Genomic DNA, 18828 nt, shown 5'->3' on the forward strand with positions numbered 1-18828 from the left:
GGAGCATTTTAGGTAGAAATAAGAACATTGAACAGGTTGCAGGAATCGGATGAATTTTCAACATTCTGGGAAAAAAAGGAATGGAGAAGGTGGGATGGAAAGGGTACAAAAAGTTATGGAACCAAAGTCAGTCCTGGCCATTGCCATCAGGCTTCTCCTATCAGAGAAATTGGTCAAAATATGTAGTGATGGAAGGAAATATCCTTTTTTTTAAAAAAGCCAAAAGTAGCTGGTAGAGACAGGAAAGTTTCTCATCCTTATTGCAGTGGTCCCCAACCTATCTGGCTCCATGGACCGATGGCAGCAGTGGCAATGGGGGGGGGGTAGTGATCTAGATACGCAGTCTAGATCCTATGCATGCGCAAATGAAGCTTTGCACACTTGCCCGCCACTTGTGTGGCCCGGTTCCAAGTCATGGACTGGTACCATTCCACAGATCAAGAATTAGGGACTCCTGTCCTTATTGTATTTTCACTTTGACTTCAAGCTTTTAAAACACTTGGATAGAACATTTAGATTGTTGTTTTTCTTATAGGATAGTAAACCACTGGATATAGTTGAACTGATATTGATATAATTTTGCACAGGATTATACTGTCAAAAGCCTTACTAAATAATAACATCCAAGACTTAACAACTCTCGATAACAAAGACAAAAAAGTCTGGATAGAGGATGTTGCAGAACATGGAGACATCAGCATAGAACAGGAGGGAAAAAAACCTGGATAAAATCACAAAATACAAAGAGCTGCAAATAGAAATAGAATGACTGTGGCAAAAGAAAGCAAAGGTGGTAGCAATAATAATATGCACTTTGCGTGCCATCCCAAAACATCTGGAGCACCACTTGAACACCATCGGCATTGACAAAATCTCCATCAGTCAACTGCACAAGGCAGCTTTACTTGGAACGGCTAAAATCTTGCAAACCATCAAATAACATCTGCCTATCCCAGTCCTTGAGAAGGACCCAACAGTGGGTAAAAATGTCAAATCCAGTCTAAACATCTCCCCGACTGTGCAACAAACCTAAATAAATATTATTATAAGTACAGTCCTCATTAACTTTTACAGCTATGCTGGATGGTAGGCCAATATTTTTATGCCCATGTTGAAGGGTGCAAAGAGACAATATGGCTCTTCTAGATAACCTAAGGAGCTTTATTAATGAAGACAAAACTGAACAGAGGTTTTCCAACTCTCATGTTCTGCTCTTCCAGCACCCCAAATCTTGTTGGTTTGGAACCCAAATCCAGTTCTTATCCTCTGCCAATTGCTCAAACGGTCTGCCTGGGGAGATTGTAGTATTGCTCAAGATAGGAGTGGACTCTGTATGTTTTTAGAACCCCTTGGCTTGCAGAAATTCCATCTGAGTCCAGAATCCCTTTCTGACCTGTTCTTTTTCTTTCCCGTTTAGCTGAATCATTCTTAAAGAGACAGAACTCCTTAATGATTGTATTTTAAGCACTGTAACTCCATATCCCTAACTTATTCCTCTGCCCCACCCCAATGTCTTGGAATCAATTAGCATCAATAATGCCAAAAATCACAACATCTATTTAGTTTTTTTTGTGTTTACTTTTGTTTTTCATGGATAGGTTAACATTTTTATGTGACTTTAGTTTTACTATCGTAAATATGCCTGGGAAGTCAGTTTGAAACAACATCTAGAGCCCAGCCAACTTTATTTCTGAGTAAGAATTCTATAATAGAATTTTAAGTATGAATCTTATTATGGTCATACTATAACCTTAAAACAATAACAATAAAAGTCAAGTGTGCTCTACCAGCGGAGAAATGTTTCTGAAAACTGACAGAAGAGAAAATCATTTAGTAATTTATAATCAAAACTTAGCTTTATATTTTTTTAAAAAAAATTTTTATTAAGCTTATCAAAATATAAAGTACAAATGAAAATGAAAGTAGTGGAGAAATAGGGGAGGGAAGGGGCAAGAAAGAATGGTAGGGCAATGAGGAAAAAAGATAGAAAAGCCATTGACTCTTGAGTCTTCCTTAGCACAATAAAAAAACAAAAACAAAATTACAGCCTTGACTTTTTACTTTTACATACTCAATATGGATTAGCCATTTCTATCAGCAAAACTTATCAGCAAAACCAAAAGTCAAAGTTTCATTTTTTCCCCCCATCTCAAGCACAAAAACCAGAAGTGGTTTCCAAGTAGAAACAAAGTTGGATGTGTTCGTTTTTATTAGAGCAGTTAATTTAGTCGTATCTGTTAGTTCTGCCACTTTTTCCAACCATTCATTCAATGTGTGAATTAAAGTATCTTTCCATTCTTGCGGCTGTCAACATATGTAACAACAAGGTTCCAGATTTTATTTTTCAAGTTCTTTGTCCATTAAATCTAAAAGTCTCTGATTTAATTTTTATATTCACTTTAAGAATCTTCTGTATTAAAATATAAGCCTTACCACAATGTTTCTTTGCTAAAACCTAGCTTTATATTATTCCTAGAATATAAAGTAAAAGTTGTTATGCAAGCATTAGATTGTGAAATAGCTGGATGCGTATTGTGGCCTTGAGGCTTTTTAATGGCACATCTGTATCCCAGATCAAAATGTTTGGACAAAACATGTGTGGGCGCTACAAATCTCAGATTTCTCAATTAATATAGCCAAAGGTTAGCTGGGAGTTTGGGGAATTACAGTCCCAACACATCTGGAGGCAATGAGATTGGGGAAACCGAACAGGACATTCTGTGTCAGAGCAGAACATGGAACAAGATGTTCTGTTTAAACTTTGAGCATCAGCACATCTTCGAACAGTGCAGAATAACTTGGTTATTCTGTACTCTTCTTTTTCCACAGGGTCTCCTTGTCATCTACAGAACGTGAACAGCTTCTGCATAAACCTCATGGGTTCAGCTAAGATTACAGATCACTGCCAAATCAGACAGGATTTCATTCAGTATAGTCTGAGCAAACAGTAAGGAAACTATTTTACCCACTGGTATGAATCTTAGCACTTTCCTCTTATTAATTTTGGCACCGTTATACCAGACTTTCCTTCTACAAACATGGAACATAGAATGTCTCCTAAGAAACCTAACCCAATCGTTATCCTCAAATAAGCAGTGATTCAGCATAGACTAGACTGATACTTCATTTTGCATCTGCAAGCTGAACAAAATCGTACTTTTTAGTGAACTTATTTTTCAACCAATCAGCATGTGAAATCTAGCAAAGTTCACTTTAGTATTTTTAGATCTTTTCATCTGTGAAACTAGAAAACTTGACTAAGATTTGCAAATCATTTAAATGTTTATCGAAACTACATTCTGAATAATTATATATATTATTTTTATAATTATATTAGAGTCATTTCTGCTCTTATAACAGCTTTATAAAAACACCAGGCCACAGTTAAAATGACATAAGGCCTTCTTGCATTATTATTACCATGGTATCATGGTAGTTGGAAGACTCTAGAAAAGGGGTGTCAAATTTGCGGTCCATGGACCGGATGCATCACGCGCTGGCCACGCCCATGCCAGGTTTAGTGAAGGGGGAAAAAGTTGCAATACATCATGTGACGATGCGAGTTTGACACCCCTGCTCTAGAAGACATGACAAAGGGCTAGTGCAAGACAACTGTAATGAAAAAGGTCATCACATATTAATTTCTTAATGGAAGCAGAAGTTTGACAACAGAACCAGCTACTAAAAAAAAAGATAGATGATCTCTTCTTTGCTAGATGCATTAAATGGCATTCCTGAACTCAGTAAAAGTTGGATACCCATGTTGGCAGGGGAATTCTGGGAACTGAAGTCCACTCATCTTAAAATTGCTAAGGTTGAGAGAAACAGAACAATCTGCTTTAGTTTCCAATTAATTTGTGAGTAAAATGCAAGCTGGGAATTCTCAGAGTTAGAGTGCCAATTCACAGAATTCCATGTTGGAAAGGGCTGGATTAGGGGAAAAAATAAGATAAAGAAATCATGATCTCAGTAGTATTACATGGCGTGCTATATTTTATGGATTACCCTGCCCATTTTTACAATGAGCCTGCAATTACGAATCAGCATTTTATGACAGCAATAATTTTTTTTTGCCAATAATGCAAAACATTGTGCTTTTGCAAGACGTTTTTATAGCATAATAATGACTTTGGATTTTCGTCAAGAGATGATAAATGGTTTATATCAATAAGATTTTACTGGCTTTCAGCAAAATAAAAATATCACTGCCTTTAACTTTTTTAAACATTTAACCATAGACTCAGTAAAACGCTATTTTCCCTTATTGCAAATAAATTGAATTTTTAAATCATTTCTGTAAAATGATGTGTGGAAACCTATAAATTGAATATGCCTGAAACCTAGAAGATATGGTGCATAAATTGTTCTAAGGAAGCATTCATAGTCTATAGAAGCTCATAAAAGCATTGATTATACTTCAATTTTAAAACATTACAAAACTAAAATTGAAATATCGGAAATGATTATGTCTCCTATGCTTGCTGTATGAAACTGTGATCTGTTTCAATTAAAATAATTGAAATGCCTCAAACTAGAACATGGATGAACAATACGAAGTCTATAGTTCACCAATGTAAAATAAGTCTCTATTAATAGAGGAAAGCTGCAAGTAATTTAAAATGTTTATTAAACTTATATGGCCTCCTGATGCCGGTTGTGATCCTGAGCAGTGTACAATCAATAAACAAGAAGAGAACAGTTAAAAAATAACAACAAAAATTACTAGGAAATCGGAACCCAAATTTCTATTTATAGTCCTCCAGAAGAGAACTCAGTCAATTTGGCCCAAACTCTGAGGAAAGGTTATTTAACAGAATAATAGAATTGGAAGGGACCTTGGAGGTCTTCTAGTCCCCTGGTCAAGCAGGAAACCTCATACCATTTCAGACAAATGGTTGTCCAATCTCTTCTTTAAAACCTCCTGTGGTGGAGCACTCACATCTTCAGGAGCCAATCATTCCACTGATTAATTGTTCTGTCAGGAAATTTCTCCATATTTCTAGGTTGGTTCTCCCCAACCTAGAACTAAGAGAGCCTTAGTTAGAGCTTTTCCAAAGCCCAGGAGGGTGGAGTCAACTATATATTGGGGGAGAGGGGGGGTAGATTCATTCCAGAGGCCTTGCCTTTTTTCTCTTTTTCTTTTTTTTCTTTTCTTTCTTTCTCTTTTTTCTTTCCTTTCTCTTTCTTTCTCTCTTTCCTTCGTTCCAATTTACCTTCCTTCCTTTGTAAAATTTATTAGCTACCCATCTTGCCACAGAAATATCTGAGTGGATTACAATACTGTATAATTTATACAGTAGTACAATAATATAAATATTATAAAATCAAAGGCCAGGTCTTTAAGATCTTACGGAAGGCCAGTTATGAGGCCAAGTCCATCCTCACATCTTCCCATGTCGTTTAGAAAACAAACCAACAGATAGGTCAATAGCAAAATAATGTGTGAGAATTCTGCAAATTATGAAAATGTCATGTTATGACTAATGAAGATGATACAACTAAGTATATCATGGTGTAGTGAATTCTGCGTGGTGCAGAGAGTTGAAATTGATGGCCTCTTAGATTTCTTCCAACTCTATGGTTTTATTTTGTTTTGAGAGAGGAATATACTGGCAAAGATAATTGAAGAACCCTTCCGTGTAAGAACTTGGTGCTAGTTGAAAAACAGCAGCTCTGGAGCTTGATGAATTTTGGCTCAGTTCCTAATGACCTTGAGATTGATTTGTTTCTCCATCAAGGAACTCTTGCGTCATTGCTTCTCCTAACTTCCAAGTGTTTCAGCCACACTAAGCAATCCTTTAGTATCTGTTTAGCAAGAGTAAAAAGATCCTCAATAATATTTTTATCTGATGGGTCCTATTCTTAAAGGCTGGGGAAGAACAAAGAGCAAGTTTTGCTTGTTCTTTACATTTTTCTTTTCTTTCTCTTTTGCCAAAAGTGGGAGTGGAGGCTATTATTCATTTGTATGTGTGATGCGGAAACACTGGTGTTACAGAAGCCCTTTACCTGAAAGACCATGTTTTGAATTTAGACCCTCTAGTACCTCACAACCTTGGTTGAAGAACCTGTGAATGTGCCTGGTTTCAAAACAGATAGCATGAGTTCATATTTTTGGGACACTTGCTAGGATTTTTAATACAACAATGGCAGCTTGATAGTCAGGGTGCTTCATCTCATTAGATATTCTTCTTCTTTTCCCTTCAACTTAAGGGGAACATGTACTAAAAGACAGATGGGGCTGAGGGATTTATTGCCTTCCTTTTGTATGTGGACTTTTTTTGTTGCTCTAAGTCATTGCATATTTAAGATATGTGTGAACTTCAGCTCCCAGAATTTTCCAGCCAGAATGAATTGAAGTCCACCCATCATAAAGTTGCCAAGTTTGAAAAGCATTGCTATAGGGGTTGGGAAGAGCAATGATTAAATGAATTTTGGAGGTCAGCTGCAGCAAGAACATGTGTGATATCAGTTTAGAGGTTAGCAGGAATTAATATAATCAACAGGTCTGTTTCAAGGTACTGTATTTTTCAGAGTATAAGACGCTCTGGAGTATAAGACGCACATTACTTTTTGGGGAGGAAAATAACGGGGAAAAAATTCTGCCTCTGCCTACCAGCATCCATCGGTATTCATCTGGCTAGCGTCCTTGCAGCAAACAGCAAACAGCCTGATCAGCTTCAGCACGTTATTGCAGACCGATTCAGCATGAGCAGCTGATTGGCAGTTGGATTGGCATCCCAGAATACCACCAATCAGCTGTTCCAGGCTGCAGGGATCGCCACAGCCCATTGCCACTTCTGCATGTCACGTTTTTGGCCTCTGCATGCTCCATTTTAAACCCATTCCAGATTGCTGGGATCGCCACAGCACATTGCCACTGCCACCACCGCCAATCCCCACCACCTGGAACTGGCTGAAAATGTGATGTGTGGAGTCCAAAAACAGGGTGTGCGGAGGCTGAAAACACGATACGCGAAAGCCGAAAATGTGACGCACGGAGGCTGAAAATGGCCAAAAGATGGGGGTGGTGGGTGAGCGGGGCTTCTGCAACATTCAGTGTATAAGGCGCACCACAATTTTCACCTACTTTTAGGGGAGGGAAGTGCATCTTATACCCCAAAAAGTATGGTATTTTTGGAGATGGTGCTGTGTGAATGATAGCCTAAGGTTTAGGGTTGATATCAGCTGTAGTCTCGTCATTAAATTTATTGGCAGGAAGTCACAAAATTGTCTATTTTCATAATGCAATCTTTTTCAACTTCATGCCATTCTATGAGTATTTTGGGGGATACAAATGCTGACTCGGAAGAACCAGTTCAATCCTGCCATAGTGCCATAGTATCTAAAAATATCCAGCCAAGGCCTTGAGTAAGACACAACAACAATCATTGGCAGCTGGTAGCCTTTGATCATGACTTTTCCAGTGCATGGGCATTCTCAAGGATTCTTTAAAGTTGTGGGAAATCTAATTCTAATTCATATGGATGAAAGCAACAGCTTTGGGAAGGCCGATTTAATACATGAGCGCCCAAAATTTTTACAGAAACACAGCATTATGATACTTCTGAGGGAGAATAAGTTTTTATAGACAGCAGACGTAAATTAATTTACTGGTGTTCACCTGACAAAACACTGTCAGAAGTATGTTGGGCCATGAAGAATCATCGTCCAAGCACATTGGGAATCAACCTTACTTTTGTTTATATATCAATCCCTACCTTCCTAAATGTAGGAGAAGCCATAGACCTGGGCTGCCCTTCTCCTAGCCTTTCTGAGCATCTTCTGCTCCCAGCTCAGAAGACCTTTTTGTCTCCCAGCTCCCTAAATTGTTCTAAGAAACTATTTCTTTGATGTTCAAAGGTGATTTTTTTCCAAAGCACCTTTGGGACAACCATGACCAGTGTGATTGAGAATCTGGGATAGACATTTTGTAGAACTTCTTTCACAGCCGCCTTTTAATTTCTATTAACATTAATTACTATTAAATAATAATTAATAATTGTTATTTTGCAATGTTGTTTAAAAAATGATTTATACAATATTTATAGAGGACCCACCCAAATGCTTATGCTATTGGGTGGAGTGCAGTGGTGAAATCCAAATTTTCTTACTACTGGTTCTGTAGGCATGGCTTGGTGGGCGTGGTGTGGCTTGGTAGGCATGGCAGGGCAAAATCTCCATTTCCATCCCACTTCAGGGGAAGGATACTGCAAAATCCCCATCCCCACCCCACCCCACTCGAGGGGAAGGATACTGCAAAATCCCCATTCCCTCCCCATTCCTGGGGGAAGCATATTGCAAAATCTCCATTCCCATCCCACTCTGGGACCAGCCAGAGGTGGCATTTGCCGGTTCTCCGAACTCCTCAAAATTTCTGCTACCGGTTCTCCAGAACCTGTCAAAACCTGCTGGATTTCACCCCTGGTGAAGTGTATAAATTGTAGAAATAAATAAATAAGTAGGCAGATTGCTCAGGCAAAAAAGTATTAAGAGGGAGAAAGACTGGCCTGCTTACATCCACAAACAGGAAGAATCTGCATAGCCTCCCTTTAGGCCAACACAAAGTAATACAACCTTCTATAATAGGATTACTGTTTCTAGATGATTATGGAAAAAGGAGAAGTGGGTTGAACGTGGCATTTCTTCCATGACCAGTCAGTATGAGTTGAAGGAGTCTTTTAAAAGAAACAGGAGAAATCACTTAAATGAGTCAGCCCATTGATTGTGCTTGTTCAGGACTACCATGTTATTCACTAGTGAGGCATTCACCACTTCTACCTGGAAATGCCAAGCACCAAGTGTGGATACAAAGCATGCCCTGTATTGCTAAGGAACCATGAACCTTTCCCTCTTTTCCTCGCTACCTTAAATGAGCCGGAGACTCAACTCAATTCTCCTTTGTCCAAGCATGACCCATCATAGAATATTATCTTTGTTATCTCTATGTTAACTCAAAGTAGACAAAATAGTCTTTATGATTATCCATCTGTTTGTAAGACATTATGTTAAGTATCTTCTTCTGGTACTATACTCTTGCAAACCAGTAAAAATAAATCTCCTACTTTTAAGCTGGGGATGTTTAAATGCAGCGTCTGAGCAAAAACAGCCTTAAATAAGCTTCACAGTTAGATATATTGCTGCAGTCACATATAAGACCAAGCCAAGATTTTTAAATTGTGCTATTGAACAAGTCACAATGGCTTGGTTCATACAAAATACTAAACCATAATGGGTGGAAGGTCATACACCAAGCTTTGGCAAAACATAGAAGAAAATGTTAATTGTTAAGTCAGGCAGAATGTACATACAACATTATTAAAATTTTCAATGGACATCACTGTAATCATGCACTAAGATGAACTGGAGAGCTTCTGTCTGTGGTCTCACTGTGGCTGGAATCTGTGGTGAAATGACTAAGAATATGGCGTTCTTAAGTTTGGCATCAAAAATTCCATCATGTGAAATTTTCATTTCATTTTTTTTTCATTTTATTTGATTTATATACCGCCCTACTCCCGAAGGACTCAGGCACAAGATAAAACACATAGAATACAAAAATTTAAGAGCAGAAGTAAAAGTGAATTAAATCAATTTAGTCCAAGACAAATTTAAAACCCCAGGTTAAGAACAAATTAAAATTTACATTAAAATTTACATTAAAAAGAGAATGGGAGAGGTTAGGCCAGACCAGCCTGGTGAAATAAAAAGGTCTTGAGAGCGCGGTGGAAGGTGCGTAGATCCAGGATCCTCTGTATCTCTGGGGGGAGCTCGTTCCAGACAGTAGGTGCCCCCAAAGAGAAGGCTCTCCCCCTGGGGGCCGTCAGCCAACATTGTTTGGCCGACGGCACCCGGAGGAGTCCCTCTCTGTGAGAGCGTACGGCCAGTGGGAGGCCGTTTGCGGCAGGAGGCGGTCCCATAAATAACCAGGCCCTAAGCCATGGACCGCTCTGGTGGTAACCAAAACCTTGAAGCGCACCCGGAAGACCACCGGGAGCCAGTGCAGCTCGCGCAGGAAAGGTGTTACATGGGAGCGCCACGTCACTCCCATAACCACCCGCGCGACTGCACTCTGCGCCAGTTGGAGCCTCCGGGTGCTCCTCAAGGGGAGCCCCATGTGGAGTGCATTACAGTAGTCCAGGCGGGAAGTGACAAGGGCATGAGTGACCGTGTTTAAGGAGTCCCGATCCAGAAAGGGACGCAACTGGCGAATCAGGCGGACCTGATGGAAAATCCTCCCGGTCACGGCCATCAAATGCTCTTCTAAAGACAGCTGTGAATCCAGGAGGACGCCCAAGTTGCGAGCCCTCTCCATGTGGGCCAGCGATTCGCCCCCAATAGTCAGCGATGGTGTCAACTGACTATATCAGGACGTCGGAAACCACAGCCACTCAGTCTTGTATGGGTTGAGCCTGAGCCTGTTCCTGAGCTTGTTTACTGCGATTGCGATGTAATTATTTCAGCCTGTTATACAAATAAAAATCAATGCAATTACAAAAAGAAAAAGAAAAAATAGAAAAATGAGAATATAGCAAAGAAAAATATATAAATTACTTCCCCCATCACTGTTTATTACAAAAAAGAATGTTCCAACTGTTTAATTAACTGTTAATTAAATGTTTGAGTTAGCTAATTTGAATTAAACGTTTGAATTAGCAAACTTCTTAAGGATAACCCCCACCTTTAAAAACATTTTTTTCCCCAAGGAATTCAGCTGGCCTTGAAAGAGTTTGCTTCATATCTGCAAATAACTTGAGAACAGTGTGTGTGTGAGCCAGGAGTGAGTTCTACTTACCTTTACTACCGGTTTGCATCGCGCCCAGTAGTAAAGCTTCTGCGCATGCACAGATCACCTATGACGACGTCTGGGTCAGTGAGTGGAGCCTCCCGCCAGTTTTACTACCGGTTCTTGCGAACCGGTCCGAACCGGGCACAACCCACCACTGGTGTGAGCAAGTGTGTATTTAATTATGTATTTACTGTTTTGCCCATAACAAGATACAGACTTCAGGTGCAGCTAGTTTCTTTCTTACTTCCTTGTCTCACACACAGGAAACAATTAGGACAAATTTCTGGATGCTTGATACCAACTTTATTAATGGGTAATTTTTATTCAAGAATCAGTGTGGTGGATTAGTTAAGGTTAACTAGCTAGAAACAGGCAGACCATTGTGTTCTAATTCTGCCTTAAGCACAAAGCCAGCTAGGTGATCTTGACCTGTTCGCTCTCGGTCCTAGGGAGAACACAAGGATAAGCCACTTCTGATATCCAGCCAAGAAAACTGCAGGGATGGGTCAAGGCAGTCGCCAAGAGTTAACAATGACTTGAAGGCAAATGTGTACATGTTATGTACCGACGGAAGAGAATATTTGTAGCTCAGGGTTGAACTGTGGGATCCTTGGTTCTCTCTGAACTTGGTTGTTTTCTTGAAGACATTTCTTTACCAAACTAGGTAACATCATCAGTGCTAGTAAGCAAGTGGGGTTTGCTCTTATATATACTAGAGGCTTGCCCTGTCAGTCTTGGGTGAGAGTGGTCTTGGCGGTTCCTTGATTAGGCTGTTATTTACTGTTAGCTTGTTTGTCTGCAATGGTTCCTTGATAGGAATATTGTTCTATTTCTTGATTGTTGATCTAGAGCTAATGTTCATCTCTGCTCATACGGGTGTTGACTGCTTGTAAGGAGGAGTTTTTGTTTTTTGGGAAGCTTTTTGAGTGTCTTTTGTGAGTGGTATGTAGATAGCAGAGACATAAGCAGCAAGTATACAAAGGACAATAAGGACCTTCCTCAAGAACTATATGGGATTGTGGAAGACAACAATAGAAACAACTCAATTCAGCTCAAACAAGTGGCCCTCAAACGGGCATATACCAAGTGACACACTGTCCTTACTGCTGTTCTGCATAGGCTTGAACTCTCTTCAGCCATATAACTCACAAGAACTGGATACAGATACATATGTTCAAGAATGCAATTACTATCAGCCACCTTCTCTACATGGATGTCATTAAGCTGTACATGGATGAAATTGACTCACTGATCCATCTGGCACAACTCTACAGCAAGGACATTGGGGTGTCCTTTGGAACTGAAGACATATGCCTGAGGGTAATCAAGAGAGGATGGAGTGGGACTATCAGTGGCCCACATAGCAGACATATTGATCAGTCATAAGTACTTGATATCCCATAAGTCACATGGGATCCACAATGAGGAGGTAAGAAAGACAGCAACATAGTAAAAGACAGGTCCTAGATTAGCTAATTCAAGCGGAAGAACAAGATCCAGCCCATAAACACTTATGCCCTGCCAGCCATCAGATCTCCTGCTGTTATAGTGAGCTAGCTGAAGGAGGACATGGAAGCTGATGATGTGAAGACCCAGAAACTCCTCACAATGTACAGAGTTTTCCACCCCAAGTCCAACACCCAAACCAGCCAGAAAGAGGACGGGGTGGGGTCTAGTGAGTGTCAAAGCCACTGTCCTGGGTAAAACCCAGAGCATCCAGGAGTACATCCGTAAGATGGCAATTGAAGATGCGCTGCTGAGAAAATGCATGAAGCAGCAGCAGACATGGGAGGAAAATCAAGTGAAGGAAGTGCCATGCAAAACAATAGTCTGCACGGAAAGTATCATCAACATATAACTGAGGTGGCAGACATTGGGAAATCTTACAAGTGGCTGGACTAAAAGACAGAACTGAAAGATTCAAGTTAGTTTACTCTTAGATTTTTCTCCCACCTTTATTTTTGGTTAACTCAGAATAGCATACTGTACGTACTGAATGATCCTGTCTGTTATTTTCCCCACAACTCTATAAAATGGTTGGGCTGAAAAATAATAACTGGATCAAAACCACCCAGCTGTTAAGGAAGTATTGATTTTTTGTCTTGGCCAGCACATTAGCTGCTTCACGACACACTTTTGAAATACTGCTGAATCATATTAAAGGGAAAGGTTGAGATCTCCAATAACTGTGAGGCAAGAAGGGATCAGACTAAATAGAGTGAGAACACAATCGTGTGGCCCACTTCCTCTTTAGATAGAGATAGGTTTCTATATGCATATGAAACGTTGATATTTTTGCAGATTCCATGAATTAATTCCTCAACAGGTAAATAATCTGCTTCTATATTTTTACAATGACATTGTCAACCACTTCGCTGAAAAAATAGTAGCTCTAAGAAGAGGCTAATCACCAGAGGAAAATGTCAATGGAGATTTGTCAGTCATCCAGGCCATGGTTGCTTTTTCAACTGGGCTTTGTTTTTCCTTGAAGACGTTTCGCTTCTAATCCAAAAACTGAAGAAGCTTCTTGGATTAGAAGTGAAACGTCTTCAAGGAAAAACAAAGTCCAGTTGCCTTTTGAAAGAGCACCTTTGGGTCACCAGAGGGAAGTTTGTATTTTTCCCTCTCTTGAGGCAATTTGCTAGTTCCTTTCTTGTTCTACCGCACTGGCTGTATTCACAAGACATACTGAAGAGAAAAATCCTTCAGTTTCCCAATGTCTTATTTACTAGCAGGATAATCTTTACCCAAATACCAGTAACTGCACCTCCACTGTCTTTAATAAAAGGTCATGTGATAAAGGACAAAGTAAAATGTTTCAAAACTCAGGCTGAACAAAAGAAAAGAGCACTGCAATAAATGAAACTTCCAGCGAGACTGAACATCGGTCCTTTTTTGCTGCTGAATTCAAATGGCACTAGCTTCAGGGTTTTAGAAAATAAGACAAGGAATCATAAGTAGTCTGAGATTTAGACCTGCCATTCCTGCAGTATCCTTGCCTGGCCCTTGTAGTTACTCAATTAGCCATAGTGCAAACCAATTACAATTATAAAATGTGAGGAGCCCTCATTAGTGCAACCTGGTTAGCCAAGTAGTGAAGGTGGAAGTTTGGGAAGGCCAGAAATGGGTCCATTTCTGGCCTCCAGAGGGCCTCTGCGGCCTGGGGAGGTCATTTTCACCCTCCCGGAGGCTCGAGAAAAACCTCCAGAGCCTGGGGAGGGCAAAAACGCCCCCCCCGGCTGTGGTGCAGGAGGCCGACTAGGCTACGCTCACCATGGCCACGCCCACCCAGCAACCAGGCAGAGAACCCCTTGCTAAAATTTTTGAAGCCCACCCCTATATTTGTGCCTAGAGGTACTCCATTAAATCTTTTTGGAACTGAATCCAAAGCACCACATGGCATACACACTGCACTGGAATTTTCCAAAAAAAATCGTCATCGCAATACGTGAAGCTATGGCTTCGCCATCGTTTCTCAAGGTTGTGTCACTTGGGTCTTTACAACACATGATGTACTTTCAGTGTTGCTGTATGTTTCGTAACATAGTTTATTCATCTGAGCTACTCATTCTTCCGGGTATTGAGCACTTTCATTCATTAATTTCAGAATTGTAATTGTTCCTCCAAAAGTAGCCTAACTCATGCCTTGCAAGACTTTGTAACCTAAAAAAAATACTATTGAAGATAGCAGGTCACGTATATATTTTCTTATGAACATTATGCAATTGAGTAATTGGATCTTTACAACACTTGACGTACTTTCAGTGTTGTTTTATGTTTCGTAATATAGCTTATTCATTTAAGCTACTCATTCTTCCTGGTATTGAGCACTTTCATTCATTAATTTCAGAATTGTAATTGTTCCTCCAAAAGTAGCCTAACTAATGCCTTTCAAGGCTTTGTAACCTAAAAAAAAATACTATTGAAGATAGCATGCCATCTATATATTTTCTTATGAACACTATGCAATTGAGTAATTGCCTGAGTGGTGCAGCAGACTAATGCTACTGTTAAAAGGTAGTATTTAGCTTCCAGCTGCCTGCAATTACTGCGAGTTCAACTCTCACCAGGCTCAAGGTTGACTCAGCCTTCCATCCTTTCTAAGGTAGGTAAAATGAGGACCCGGTTTGTGGGGGCAATAAGCTGACTTTGTATAAAATATACAAAAGTATGAAGGCTATTGCTTAACGCAATGTAAGTCGCCCTGAGTCTCCGGAGAAGGGCGGCATATATATAAAAAAAAGTCTGCTTTTTAGGATACCAATTCCAAAAAATACACTTTAAAAGGTATTTCTGGATGTTCAATAATTAACTCTGCAAACTACAGTCCTCCCTTCGACAAATTGCAAGAAGTATCAAAAAAGAATTAGAGAGGAGGCCTGTAATACAGGAATACTACTGGAAAAAGCAAGGTATGAATGCCTGAATTGTGTAAACCGTAAAACAGTTTGTAGGAGGCAACATTTGCAGTTAAATATATGGTTTGCCACGGGTATTTCAAAACTTCCCTCTGGTTGATGAAAGTCTATCCAAAAGATCAGATATACTTCTTTTGATGATACCCAGAGTCCTAAATTTACCAGCTAGGTCTACAATTTTGAAAGCTCCTCTGAAATACGGAACTTTGTTTTCAAGGTTCTTTCTTTCTTTCTTCTTTCTTTCTTTCTTTCTTTCTTTCTTCTCTTTCTCTTTCTTTTCTTTTTCTCTTTTTCTTTTCTTTCTTTTATCTTGGTGTTACTGTTGACTCTTGGAGACTGCCTGAAGTAATGAATGAATGAATTTATTTATTGATTTGCCCTTGGGCCATATCAAAGTGAAGAGTTCCAGAAACAAAAACTGCCTGAAGTAGTTCCTACAGTTTTCCTCTCAAGATTTTGGAAGTGGTTTGTCATTACCATCTTCTTTCTAGGGCTAAGGGAAAAAAATGGCTCACTTAGGACACTCAGATGGGTTTCATGTCCGAGCATCTAGCCTCATGCTTTAACTTTAACATCAAACTATCTCTCAAAAGGTGGACCATTGGACATTTACAAAAAGAGACCAATGGTTAATAAAAGAATCACTTATAATTTTACAATTAGAATTCCATGTGGGTGGCAAAAGAGAGAGATTTCATATGGGTTGGACCGAATTTCTATAAAATATTTTGTTAACCCGAACTTGGACAGAGCATTAACTGGATGAAATATGCATTCAATCAAATCTGTATAAAAAATTAATATTCTACAATTAAAGGTGTTCCAAAAGTGTTTAGGAATCTGGGTTTATATTCATAAAACCATGATTCTTATTTTAAGTCAGAGCTCATTGAGAAAAGCACTTTCAGCCTAATTTGCCTCACCAGCTGTTATGAGAAAAACACAGGAAACAAAATGTGACACATTCTTTGTACTGAAAAATGTGACACTCCAATTAAAAACAGGTCAAATTCTCTTTTGTAATTTAAGGCACAGTTTATGGCATGTTGTGACAATACTACATGGTGTATTTTGTCAACCCTCCCTTCATATTGTTGATTACCGGGCAGTGCCCAATGCCGTAGATATGGTGTTGCTAAATGTTACAGAGGAAGGACAGGAATTTTGAGATGTTTCCCAAATAGCCTTCACTAACTTTGCTTTCCAGATGTGTTGTATTTCAATTTCCATATGCCCAATGTTACCAAGGAGTTTGAAATCATCTCCAGAAAACACCATACTGGGGAAGGTTTCTCCAAAATGACCATCTTAATTGAAACCAAACCTATTCCCTGGGCAACATTAAAATAATAAACAAACAAATTTAAATTATTTCCAATTTGGGCAATTGAAAGGAAGTAAGATTGGTTTGTTTTCAATATATATGCACTCAACATTTACAAAACCAGCCAAATCCTAATTTATGTTTTCACTAAAGCTAACCCACTTATTCATCTGTCCAGTCATACTGATAAGTGATCTTCTCACCTGCTATTTGTGAGATAAACATAAGTATCTATTATTATGCAGATACTCTAGAAAAACATCATCATCATCTTTCTGTATGCTTTTCTCACTGACCTTGGCTTCCCACAGCCTTTTGCCAAATTACTTTTCTTCATTGCACCAAGTTTGAATCTGCAACTCATATTATTTTAGCAGACAACTATAATTCCACTCCCCATGTCTAAGATATTATAAACAAGTTACCCAAGCGTTTATTTTTTGAATTCCCACACAAGGACATCAGATGAGGCCAGGATACCTACTTGACCATCCTCACCTGTCTGTCTTTAGCCGAGACCCTCTACCACAGGGGTGTCAACTTGCAGTCTGCGGGCCGGATGCCATGCCCACGTCCGGTTTAGAGAAGGGGAAAAAACTCGTGATACACCACGTGACGACATCGTGACACCGTGAGTTTGACATCCCTGCTCTACTATAATCCCCTCCCCATGAATGAATAAACAGTAATTCTTGGGAGGGAGAATTTGCATGGCTGGTTTTCTAAAACACAAGACTAGTAATCCAAGTTTAGCCATAGATATCTACCTCCTGCACCTACTCATTGTCACTAATCATTAGCCACCTGAGCTTTCTTTACTTCATACCAAAATAGGTAGATAGCAAGAAAAGAGAAAGAATGCTGGAAGGAACAAATACTAATTGTTCCATTCCATAGAGAACAATTGATGCTAGGATAATAAGAATGCCTGGAGTAACACACTGAAACATAAAAGCATTCTTTGTTCCCTGCTTGATGCCTGCTCAATAGAATCTGGAACTCACATTTTTCACACTGGCAGTTCAGTTTTAAATCTTGACTCTCGTAGTATTTCACTCCTATACTAGACAAGGGATCCTGGCCACCTAAAAAAAGCTATCTGTTTCCAAACAATCTGAGCAAATATAGAATCTCAGCAGGAAACATAATTCCTATTGGTTGTGCAAATTCAAGAAAACTAGGTTTGAAGCCTGTCCATACATTTTGCAGAACTGGATAAATTTGAACCATCTTAGTCTGCATGGAACTGTCCTATTTTTTGAAAAGAATTTCTACATGTCATATTGAGGACTTGGTGAATGGTGTTCCAAGTGCTCAGCAAGTTACAAGCAAGAAAATAAATTACAAGCTCCTTGTATGTACGTAATAACTAAGCACTTTGGAGAAACAACCATTTCTACTATACTAATAATTTTGCATCTGAATTGAAAGTGAAATGGACATTCATTTTTCTGAGCTCTAATAGCTTACATACAACCTACTCTACTACCAACAAATCACCTTTATTACTTTTGTGAAATAACCCAATATGCATAACCTTTGAGTTGCATAACTTTATTTTTATATAGCCTCAATAAGCTTTTATTATAATACACCTATGCAAACAACCTAGGTCCGTGATGGCGAACAGGTGCCTGAAGTGGCACACAGAGCCATCTCTCTGGGCATGCGAGCTGTCATTCGTTGCTCTTCCGGGTTCCGGAGTGCCGGCCAGCTGCTCTTCACGTGTGTGGGAGCGTCAGAAACTGGAAGAACAGCTGCCCAGTGTGCATGTGCGTGCTGGGCAACTGTTCTTCTGGTTTCCAGCACGCACATGCGCACCAGCCACCTGGTCTTCCGGTTTCTGGTATGCATGCACGCGCGAAGACCAGCTGGTTGGTGTGCATGTGCGTGCCGGAAACTAGATCATCTTCCTGGAGTGAGCATGTGCACCAGGCAGCTTCTCTTCCAGTTTCCGACACACACATACGCGCGCTCGTTTCGGCACTTGGTGCTGAAAAGGTTCGCCAACCCTGGCCTAGGTTGTGAGGGGTCCTCTCTGAGCTTGCTTGTTTTCTTGCCGATGTTTCATTACCCAAACTAAATAACATCATCAGTGCTAGTAAGGAGTGCAGCTTGCTGTCAGTTTATATTGTAATACCTTAGCTTGCCCTGTCAGTGTTGGTGAAGGTGGTCTTAGAGATTCTTTGGTTGGGGTGTATCCTGTTGGCTTCTTTGGTAGTTTCTTAATTGGTGTATTGTTTATTTGATTGTTGGTCTGTTGTTAACCTTGGAGTTAATCTATGCTGATCTGGGGGCTG

General features: G+C 39.7%; 1 protein-coding gene across 2 annotated transcripts in view; it reads right to left on the bottom strand.

Moving 5' to 3' along the window:
• Positions 1 to 18828, bottom strand: part of PAPSS2 (3'-phosphoadenosine 5'-phosphosulfate synthase 2) — a 45317-nt gene that overhangs the window by 18894 nt on the left and 7595 nt on the right. The gene's annotated exons all lie outside the window — the stretch shown is intronic.

This window comes from Pituophis catenifer, unplaced genomic scaffold (genome assembly GCF_029215685.1).
Source record: "Pituophis catenifer annectens isolate HBS135680 unplaced genomic scaffold, rPitCat1.0.hap2 SCAF_6, whole genome shotgun sequence".
In the NCBI taxonomy this organism is placed as follows: domain Eukaryota; kingdom Metazoa; phylum Chordata; class Lepidosauria; order Squamata; family Colubridae; genus Pituophis; species Pituophis catenifer.